The sequence below is a fragment of the Cydia fagiglandana genome, chromosome 12 (genome assembly GCF_963556715.1).
Source record: "Cydia fagiglandana chromosome 12, ilCydFagi1.1, whole genome shotgun sequence".
Classification (NCBI taxonomy): domain Eukaryota; kingdom Metazoa; phylum Arthropoda; class Insecta; order Lepidoptera; family Tortricidae; genus Cydia; species Cydia fagiglandana.
The window spans coordinates 16,295,532-16,304,926 of NC_085943.1; the positions used below are offsets into that span (position 1 = coordinate 16,295,532).

The following is a 9,395-nucleotide window of genomic DNA, read 5'->3' on the forward strand; positions in this document are numbered from 1 at the left end:
TCAGCCCGGCAACGTCGGAAATGGTATGGCAACGTCGCAAATGTATCTGTACACGACATTTGTGACACACACATACGTAAAATTGATGAAAAGTTAACTATGATTTTTGCATGATTTCTGTATGAAACATTGTTTTCCTGTTAATTTCGCGCAAACGAATATTCGAAAGAAGATAAATGCGGAAATATTTGTGTACTAATACTGTGTAGTTACTTAATGAGATTTGATTGAATTTTGTATGAAAAGCGAACCACCTTAAAGTTTGCTGTTGTTGTTATTAATTACTACGACGAGCTTACGAATCGCAAGGATCACACTCACCTTATCGGCTCGATTCGGAAAATGAATTAGAGATTCACTAGATATGAAATAGTAAAGATATGTGACGTTCCATGGCAAAAGGTACCTTATGGCAGCTGGCGCCGCGATTAGGGAAATGAATTAGAGATTCACTAAATATGAAATAGTAAAGTTATGTGACGTTCCACGGCAAAAGGAACCTTATGGCAGCTGGCGCCACGATTAGGGAAATGAATTAGAGATTCACTAAATATGAAATAGGTAGTAAAGATATGTGACGTTCCACGGCAAAAGGAACCTTATGGCAGCTGGCGCCACGATTAGGGAAATGAATTAGAGATTCACTAGATATGAAATAGTAAAGTTATGTTACGTTCCACGGCAAAAGGAACCTTATGGCGGCTGGCGCTTTCGTTGCATAGCGCCGCAATACTATTGGAGCGACGTTAATAATAGCGTAAGCGCCAACTGCTATAAGGTACCTTTATCTTAGAAAGTCACATATCTTTACTATATCGTATCTAGTTAATCTCTAAATCATTTCCCGAATCGCACCGTATTAGACCTTAATCGCCTACGGGCAGAACACATTTTAAAGTGTCTGTTCGGCTTTAAAGAGAAGTGTCATGGAATGTACGGGGCGCAGGCCGCGTAGCCAACGTGTCAATCGCTTACGTTTCATAGCGATCGAAACGCTACTGTCACCGTCGCACTAATATAGAAGAGTGACAGAGAGACAAAGCGTTTCGTTGTCGAAGCAATAGCGCTTGCCAGCTTGGCTAGGCCGGCAGTACATTCTACGACTCTTCTCTTTCCGAACAGACTCTGGTATACTGTAACTTAACTTATTCGTGTCTTTCCTGTAGATATAACGAAGTTATCAGACGCTATAGAAACATTAGGTACTATTTTTGTGAGGTGACGTCTGATAGACACCATAATTACTATGAATAAGTACAAATTTTATGAGGTGAGGTCTGTCAGACCCAGGATATATTGCTGTGCTCACGTCTGTGGGACACCCTCGGCTCATATCTCCCGATGCATGCACCACGTTGCCGCTCGGGCATCACTGTCCGATGCCGCAAGTCGTTTGAGGAAGGTAATGAGCGAGACAGAACTATATCGCGCCGTACGCCGACATAGCAACAAAAAAAAACAACGGGTTGCACTCCGGGAGTGCCGACAGAAGTGAAAACTCAAAGACTAGTCCAAAATGTCTGCAGCACTATGTATGTATAATTGACCCATCCCTTTCTATTGAAAAACTATAGTTCCGAAATTGCTATCCAGTGAGCTAAAATTTGTAGCGTTAATTGTTTAAAATTCGAATAGAAATTGTAAAATTACCTTGCAGACCTCGCATCTAAATATATTTGGTTTTGATATTTTGAGTTTTATTCACCAGTACTAGAGTTCACTTTTATTAGCGATTTAGAATGTAATTGTGAGATCCTCGTATTTCAGCCCGTACAAGATTAGAACATTGAGCTTTATTGCTTAATATAAAAGTCCAGTTTTAAATAATTGACCTCCTTATGATACGTTATAACTAAAGTTCTTTGGTGAATAACATTGTCCGTCATACATGACGTCAGCGTTACGTTACGCGTTACGCTGTACCTATCGAGTTTATCATTTTTTCCCCACCTCAAAAAGTGCTCAGCGCCGCTAAAAAAGTTTTCACTTCAAAAATTATTTGGCGGTGTCAGATAGACCGCACATCAGTCGCAGAGGGTTAAGACTCAAATAATTAAAACTGAATATTTAAGTACCAGAATCGTTAACTTTTATTGTATTGTCCACAGAAGTGACCTTTTTTTACAATGTGTTTAACCCATCTACTTCCCGATTCGTACCTATCACAGGCTGTGTTCCCCGCACAACACAAATTAATAAAGCTAAATTTATAACATAAAAAATACATAACACGATTTCGGCAAAGGCCTGCGGCGAGATAACGATGTGAAGCTGAAATTATAATCCTAAAAATAACTTCCGAATTTCATTTTAATATACAAGGAATCTTTTTTATTAAGACAGGACAAGGTAAGCGTTGCTTTGATATTGGAATCGGTGAATTGTTATGAACGTTATAATAATGTGATTGATACATTTAAAGGCGTAAAAATAAAATGCCGACAATTTTGTGATTCGGTACGATTTCCTAAATGGATTTATTGTGAAACTTAATAGTGATTAGATTAGATATAAGTATTTATTTCTTAAATAAAAATATACAGTATTTTACACAAAACGTTAAAACATATTCATTAAAATATCGTATACCTACGTTTCAATAAAAGTGGGTACATATACGTACGCTTCACATCACACATGAATTAGCACATACACACAGAAGCTTTTTGCCAAAGCTGAAACGGAGACCTTCGGTAACGCTTGGTCAATTATAACTAGTAGCTCTGTGAGCTGTAGACCTCTCGAGCATAGCACTAGCTTAAAACTAAATAAATTTAAGGCTCAAGGAAACCTATAGCACTAGGTCAGGGGTCAGCAAACCACGGCTCGCGAGCCGCATGCGGCTATTTGGAGGTACAATTGCGGCTCTTTAATAAATGTTTGTCACTTCAGAATTCTTGCACCACTGAAAACAACACTTTTGGCTATTTAAGCTTCCTTAAATTGGTGATTTCTACTGCAGTTGGTTCTTTTTCTCAAAAGTTTGTTGACCCCTGCACTAGCTTAAGACTTAATTAATTTATAGCTCCGCAATTTACCAAACAAAAACACAACCATAATCGACAAAAAAAACCTGTAACCTTTAGAGGAACATCCGGACAAAATTTATAGGGAAAATTATTTCATCGTGAAAAAAAGAAATCTAATCTAATCATACGAAAGCATTTTTGCCTAAGCTTAAACGGAGACCTTCGCTAACACTTGGTAAATAATTTTAAAAGTACATATAAGGCCCACTTGCACCATTCCACTAACCCGGGGTTAACGGGTTAAACCTAGAGTTGCCATGATTGCCAGTACAATTTGACACTACGTTAACGGTTTAACCGCTTAACTACGGGTTAGTGGGATGGTGCAAGTGGGCCTTAATGATGTATATTCTCCATGGTTAAATCCGTAAGTCTCAGGGCTCACTCTTGGCGTAGGCGAGTAATTAAATACCCCTGGAGATAAAACAGTAAGTTAACAAGAAAGGTCGAGTCCCAATTATTTCTCGAAAATTACTTAAATGAAGTAAGGAATAGGCTTATTAAAAGTTTCTATATCAGAAGGATGATTATCAACATCACAAGCGAAATACGTCTTGTAAAATAGCCCTTGATTAATACTCGTAGATTAAATTTTTGAATTTTGTCTATTGCTGCTAGATAATGACATAATTATCATATAAAAGTTATATCTGGGGGAAAAACAATTTGAAAACCAAATAAAAAAATATTTACCTACCTGTAGGAAACAGCAGTTCTGTAGTTTAATTTAATATTTTTATGTTGATATATTTTGCAGGTTTATATAGTGAAATAACAAAATTCTATATGTAATAATAGTATGATTACATATTATCAAAATGTACCTACAATAATGTGAATACATACCTAAGTACCTATCTCAAATTGTCACATAGGATTTGTCGAAAAAATAGGATTTGTTAGTGAATCAAAAAGGAATGTTGTCAAAAATCGGAATTCATTTTCAATACAAAACACAAATGTCTATATTGAAAACATTCGTAACTATCTTAGTTTTTGATAATGTCGTAGAATTGCCGTGATGCATTTTTAATGGCCGAAATCTCAACAGGCCTGATACGAGTAGCAAGGTCATTTTAACAACACGATAATATTCTCTTCACTTCTAAGCTTTTCAACGCCGTTGTTTAGGCACTGCAGAAAAATAGTTATTTGTTTTACAAGGGGGCAAAGTTGTTGTTTAACCGCTCGCGCTAATATTGATACCCGAGCAAGCGAAAGATTCCAAAATTGAACCACAAGCGTAGCGAGTGGTTCGAAAATTACAATCTTGAGCGTTGCGAGGGTTTCAAAGCACGAGGGTTAAACAAAATTTGCCCCCGAGTGAAACACACAATTTTTCACCACACCAACCCGAAGCAAATATTAAATGTAAAATATCAAACAAAATCAAACCAAATCAAATCCAAATGAATGTTATTAAATATTTATAATCCAAAATCATCATTTAAAAATCAATTCTACCAGCAAACATAAGAAAACAACTCAAATTTTGCATTTGATTACTTTGCCTCACATGTGCATAAAATGCAACTTTGCTATCAGTTTTTGAAGTGCAAAGTAAGCCTTTCCGAGCTGGTGTGGTGAAAACTATATTTACTTAACATATTACAAAGCATTATTGTAATTAGTCATCGAATAAAGCTAGTCTGTGACCTAATTAACAAGAATATTTAGAGTTACATCAGTGGTCCAGATGTTTTGTCTTTAAATTTAAAGCAGCGTAATAATAATAAAGTTAAAGACAACATTTTTTTTTCAGCGTGTATTTTCAATTACAACCGCAAACTGAAACAAGCGTGGGCTGTTTTAGTGCTATGAAAAGTTTAAAAAATATAGTTATATATTTTATTATAATTATTATAAACTAATAGAGTATAATTAGTTTTTGATTTCTTTGAGTCATTTTATTAAACCATTTGAAAGTTAATTTAAATATGAGGGCTTATTCTAACTACCACTTTTAATATGAGCTCGTATCAAAACTACACTTTATACGAGTATCCTTCATCATCATCATCTCAGCCATAAGATGTCCACTGCTGAACATAGGCCTCCCCCTTGGACCTCCATACGTGCCGGTTGGAAGCGACCCGCATCCAGCGTCTTTCGGCGACCTTAACAAGGTCGTCTGTCCATCTTGTGGGTGGACGTCCTACGCTGCGCTTGCTAGTCCGTGGTCTCCACTCGAGCACTTTTCGACCCCATTAGCCATCTTCTCTGCGTGCAATGTGGCCTGCCCCTTGCCACTTCAGCTTGCTAATCCGGTGGGCTATGTCGGTGACTTTAGTTCGTCTACGGATCTCCTCATTTCTGATTCGATCACGTAGAGAAACTCCGAACATAGCCCTCTCCATAGCTCATTGAGCGACGAGTATCCTTAATAATTGCTAATAAATTCCTTTTGGAAAGTTTCACGTGATCCGTATCTTAGTCATGTCAGGTACACAAATACTAATGTAACTTATTTTAATATACCGTTATCTTCTCGAGACACACGAGAGAGACTCAAGACAACTTTGTGGTTGAAAGATAAGTGATTTCCCATGTCAGACTTAGCTAACTTTGAAAACTAAGCTTAGGTACCCATAACTATTAATCAACGTTATTGCGTCTTTGAGTTGGCCATCTATTTCTATCATCGGTCAGGCTGGGAAGCTAGAGATAGGTCTTTATCACACTGCTTCGCACATTGGAGCGACGTCCGATGCTGGAATTTTTTACTTTGTTCTGTAGAATGTAGAATGTCTATGCAAAAACCACATGGCATAATGGCCTTAACCAGGGCCCAATATTTTTAAGTATTTTATGCTCTTTACATAGGACTGAATCATTTATTTAGGTAACAATTTCGTATTATTAGATTGTCCCATACAAAATTAAACAATAAATCAAAGGAACGAAAAATAACGTAATATTGGAATGGGATATTTAACGTAATATTTAATACCGCTATTTTTTGTATGAAGTGAAAACCGGTTCCGAGCCCTGGATAACGCACTAGCGGTTAACCACGGGGGTGGCTAACGGCCTGGCCACGACATTGGTCTAAGGCGATCGGCGGCGGCGACCGGCGATAAGTCGCAAAAACAATAACCCGGCGACGCATAATGCATGCCACGAGCCTTGTCGCCGAGCGGCAACGCGCGCGGCGTGCACCGGGCGACCGGCGGCGGCGGCGAGCGGGGAGCAGCGCGACTCGAACATTTGTATCGGGCAGCGCGGGCGATGCCACGACTTTAGAGCGGCGCGACCGGCCTAGGCGGCGAGACGGATCGAGCGGGGCGATGCGGAACAAAACATTTTGTTTTTTTTTCGAGCGACATGAAGACGGAAGGGTTTATTATTGAAATTTTAAATGTACTTTCGCGTATTTAAGTATGTTGTGACGTCTCCACACTTATTCTTGTGTAAGTACTCGTTTTTTTGGGTGCTTTATATATACAATATATAAAATACTAAACTAGATGTACATAAATTTGTCGTCCTGTATTTAGCCCATGCACCCATTGACAAACAATGAAATATATTCTAGGCACTTTTGAACAAGAAAACATGATTTTAAATACGTCTACGTCCCAGCCGCTCCTAGTCGCTGCCGCCGCTACTGAAAATACGTGGCATGCCTGGCGGTCGCTCGCGTTTTCCGCCCCGCCCGCCGCCCCGCCGATCGCCTTAGACCAATGTCGTGGCCAGGCCGTAACGGCCTGGCCACGACATTGGTCTAAGGCGATCGGCGGCGGCGACCGGCGGTAAGTCGGAAAAACAATAACCCAGCGACGCATAATGCATGCCACGAGCCTTGTCGCCGAGCGGCAACGCGCGCGGCGTGCACCGGGCGACCGGCGGCGGCGACGAGCGGGGAGGGGCGCGACTCGAACATTTGTATCGGGCAGCGCGGGCGATGCCACGACTTTAGAGCGGCGCGACCGGCCTAGGCGGCGAGACGGATCGAGCGGGGCGATGCGGAACAAAACATTTTGTTTTTTTTTCGAGCGACATGGAGACGGAAGGGTTTATTATTGAAATTTTAAATGTACTTTCGAGTATTTAAGTATGTTGTGACGTCTCCACACTTATTCTTGTGTAAGTACTCGTTTTTTTGGGTGCTTTATATATACAATATATAAAATACTAAACTCATCTAAATAAATTTGTCGTCCTGTATTTAGACCATGCACCCATTGACAAACGATGAAATATATTCTAGGCACTTTTGAACAAGAAAACATGATTTTAAATACGTCTACGTCCCAGCCGCTCCTAGTCGCTGTTGCCGCTACTGAAAGTACGTGGCATGCCTGGCGGTCGCTCGCGTTTTCCGCCCCGCCCGTCGCCCCGCCGATCGCCTTAGACCAATGTCGTGGCCAGGCCGTAACTGCGCGGCTATTCGCTTTTCCAGTTTAATATGCAACCGCTTGCGATCGTACGCACTTCACCGCAATAAAATATTAACATTGGCTCTACCACCAAACCGCACAACGGTTCGTGCTTTCGGTCGGAGATGCGGTGCGCGCCGCAGAGTATGGCACACCGAGCTCCATAGCACTGTACGGTTTTTTGTTCATAAGCGCATTCTTTGCGCAGCGTACGTCGTCGCTTCGCACTTCGCAACGACAGTGTAATAAGCGCCTTAGGACTGTAGGTAGTCGATATAATCAATAGTCCTACCGTAATATGTGCCTACTTTGCTCCCCACTGGGTAATTCTGCTTTCAACACTTTTTGTGTATGAATAGTATACCAAAACCTAATGTATGTGTTAAAATATGATAGTAATTAGCAATGCCAGGTGGAGCAAATGTTTAAATCGGCATGTATGTTATTAATAAATAATCGCCAAAAAAAAAATTTAAAAGCTAAATTAAGTTTCGTATTTTGGAACTAATTTTAGATTAAAGTACTGCAAACTATGTTACTTATCGTTTCCTGGCTGATGGCACAGATTAACAACACGAAAATACCTTTCCGATAAAATGAATAAAAATAGAATTTAAAAACAGACCAAAAATAACGTAACAATGACCATTAGAAAAAGTTGATTGACACGAATATTTAACAGTATAAACTTTTTAATACTACATACATACTTTGTCCGGAATAATCAAATTTAATGTAGGTCTAATACTACGGTAGCTACTTAATTACAATATAATATAAGAAATTTATTCAGAAAACGCCTAAATTTAGGTACTAAATGAGACAACAGAACTAACTTAAGAATAATAATTGCCATTAAGATACTTTTAAAGTTTTTATGTTCCCGCATTTCCTTTAGACAACAAGTTTCTTGAGTTTTCCACTTGATTTTAACTAACTTTCACATACAATTTAAATGCTTGAAGTATATATTTTAATACGTTACTGTATGTATAATAGAAAAAATATTGAAATAGTTTTTGTATTAAGTATTTATTTTATTGTTAAGTTTATGAACTACTTTTAAACTATTTCGAGTTCACTCACCTTCCTCCACTCGTGATCGAAGTTTCCAACTCTACAATTTTTTCACAAACTTTAAGTCACTCTAAAGTTGAACTTTTGTCACTCTTGCAAATTCCCAGTTACAGCAGAACACAGTAAAAACTTTTTCCCACGAACTCTAGACCCGATCAGATGCGACACGTCACGCCGCTACTGTCTCCCGCACAAGACTGCCATGAAACGCATCTACGCCGTTTTCCGCACAACACTTGTCTCGTACTACACTTGTTAGAAATAAACTTTTCCAATATTTTTTCAGCTGCTTTTCGGATTCTTTTCCATGAGCCCAAGCGATGTTTCTAGAATTTTTCACTTGACACCGTATGATACTGCGTGCGATATTAAATAATTTTATAGATTTCACTTGTTTAGACACTGGAATAAATTTTTACAACTATGTATTTATGAAGTAAAAAATGTACGATGTTGATGCCAATTCACCCTCTGCAATGTTCAATGCCTATAAATAATCAATATAACATTTAAGTTGTTAAATGTTGTATTGATTCTTATATTTAAATTAAATTAATTATTTTATTTAAATGTTATATTGATTGTTACATTTAGTTAAATGTTATATTGATTCTTTATAGCTCTGCTCATTGTAGAGGGTGGGGTGAGGCTATTTTTGGTTTTATTTACCGACTCTTGCGATTAGAGTGGTTTCGTGTAAATTTACTGTTTGGGTAAACTCTCAGCTAGGCTATAAAACGCTATACGTATTCTAGCAGAGGTGATAGGAGTCGAGGGGGCCATTAAAATAACCGTCTACGTAGATCTAAGCTTGTAATCGAGCCAGATGCTAATAAAAAACATGTAAACAAACCAGCAAGATTTTTTTTGTACCCAAACGTGTACTAGTTTTACTGGCTTTAGTGTGAAA

At 38.7% G+C, this 9,395-nt stretch overlaps 1 protein-coding gene across 1 annotated transcript in view; it reads right to left on the reverse strand.

Moving 5' to 3' along the window:
• The window catches only part of LOC134669638 (gonadotropin-releasing hormone receptor), a 120,613-nt gene extending 111,947 nt beyond the window's left edge, over positions 1–8,666 (reverse strand). Inside the window, exon 1 of the mRNA XM_063527306.1 lies at positions 8,495–8,666. The gene's annotated coding sequence lies outside the window, so the exon portion shown is untranslated. The remainder of the gene's footprint in view (positions 1–8,494) is intronic.
• Between the last annotated feature and the right edge of the window lie 729 nt (positions 8,667–9,395).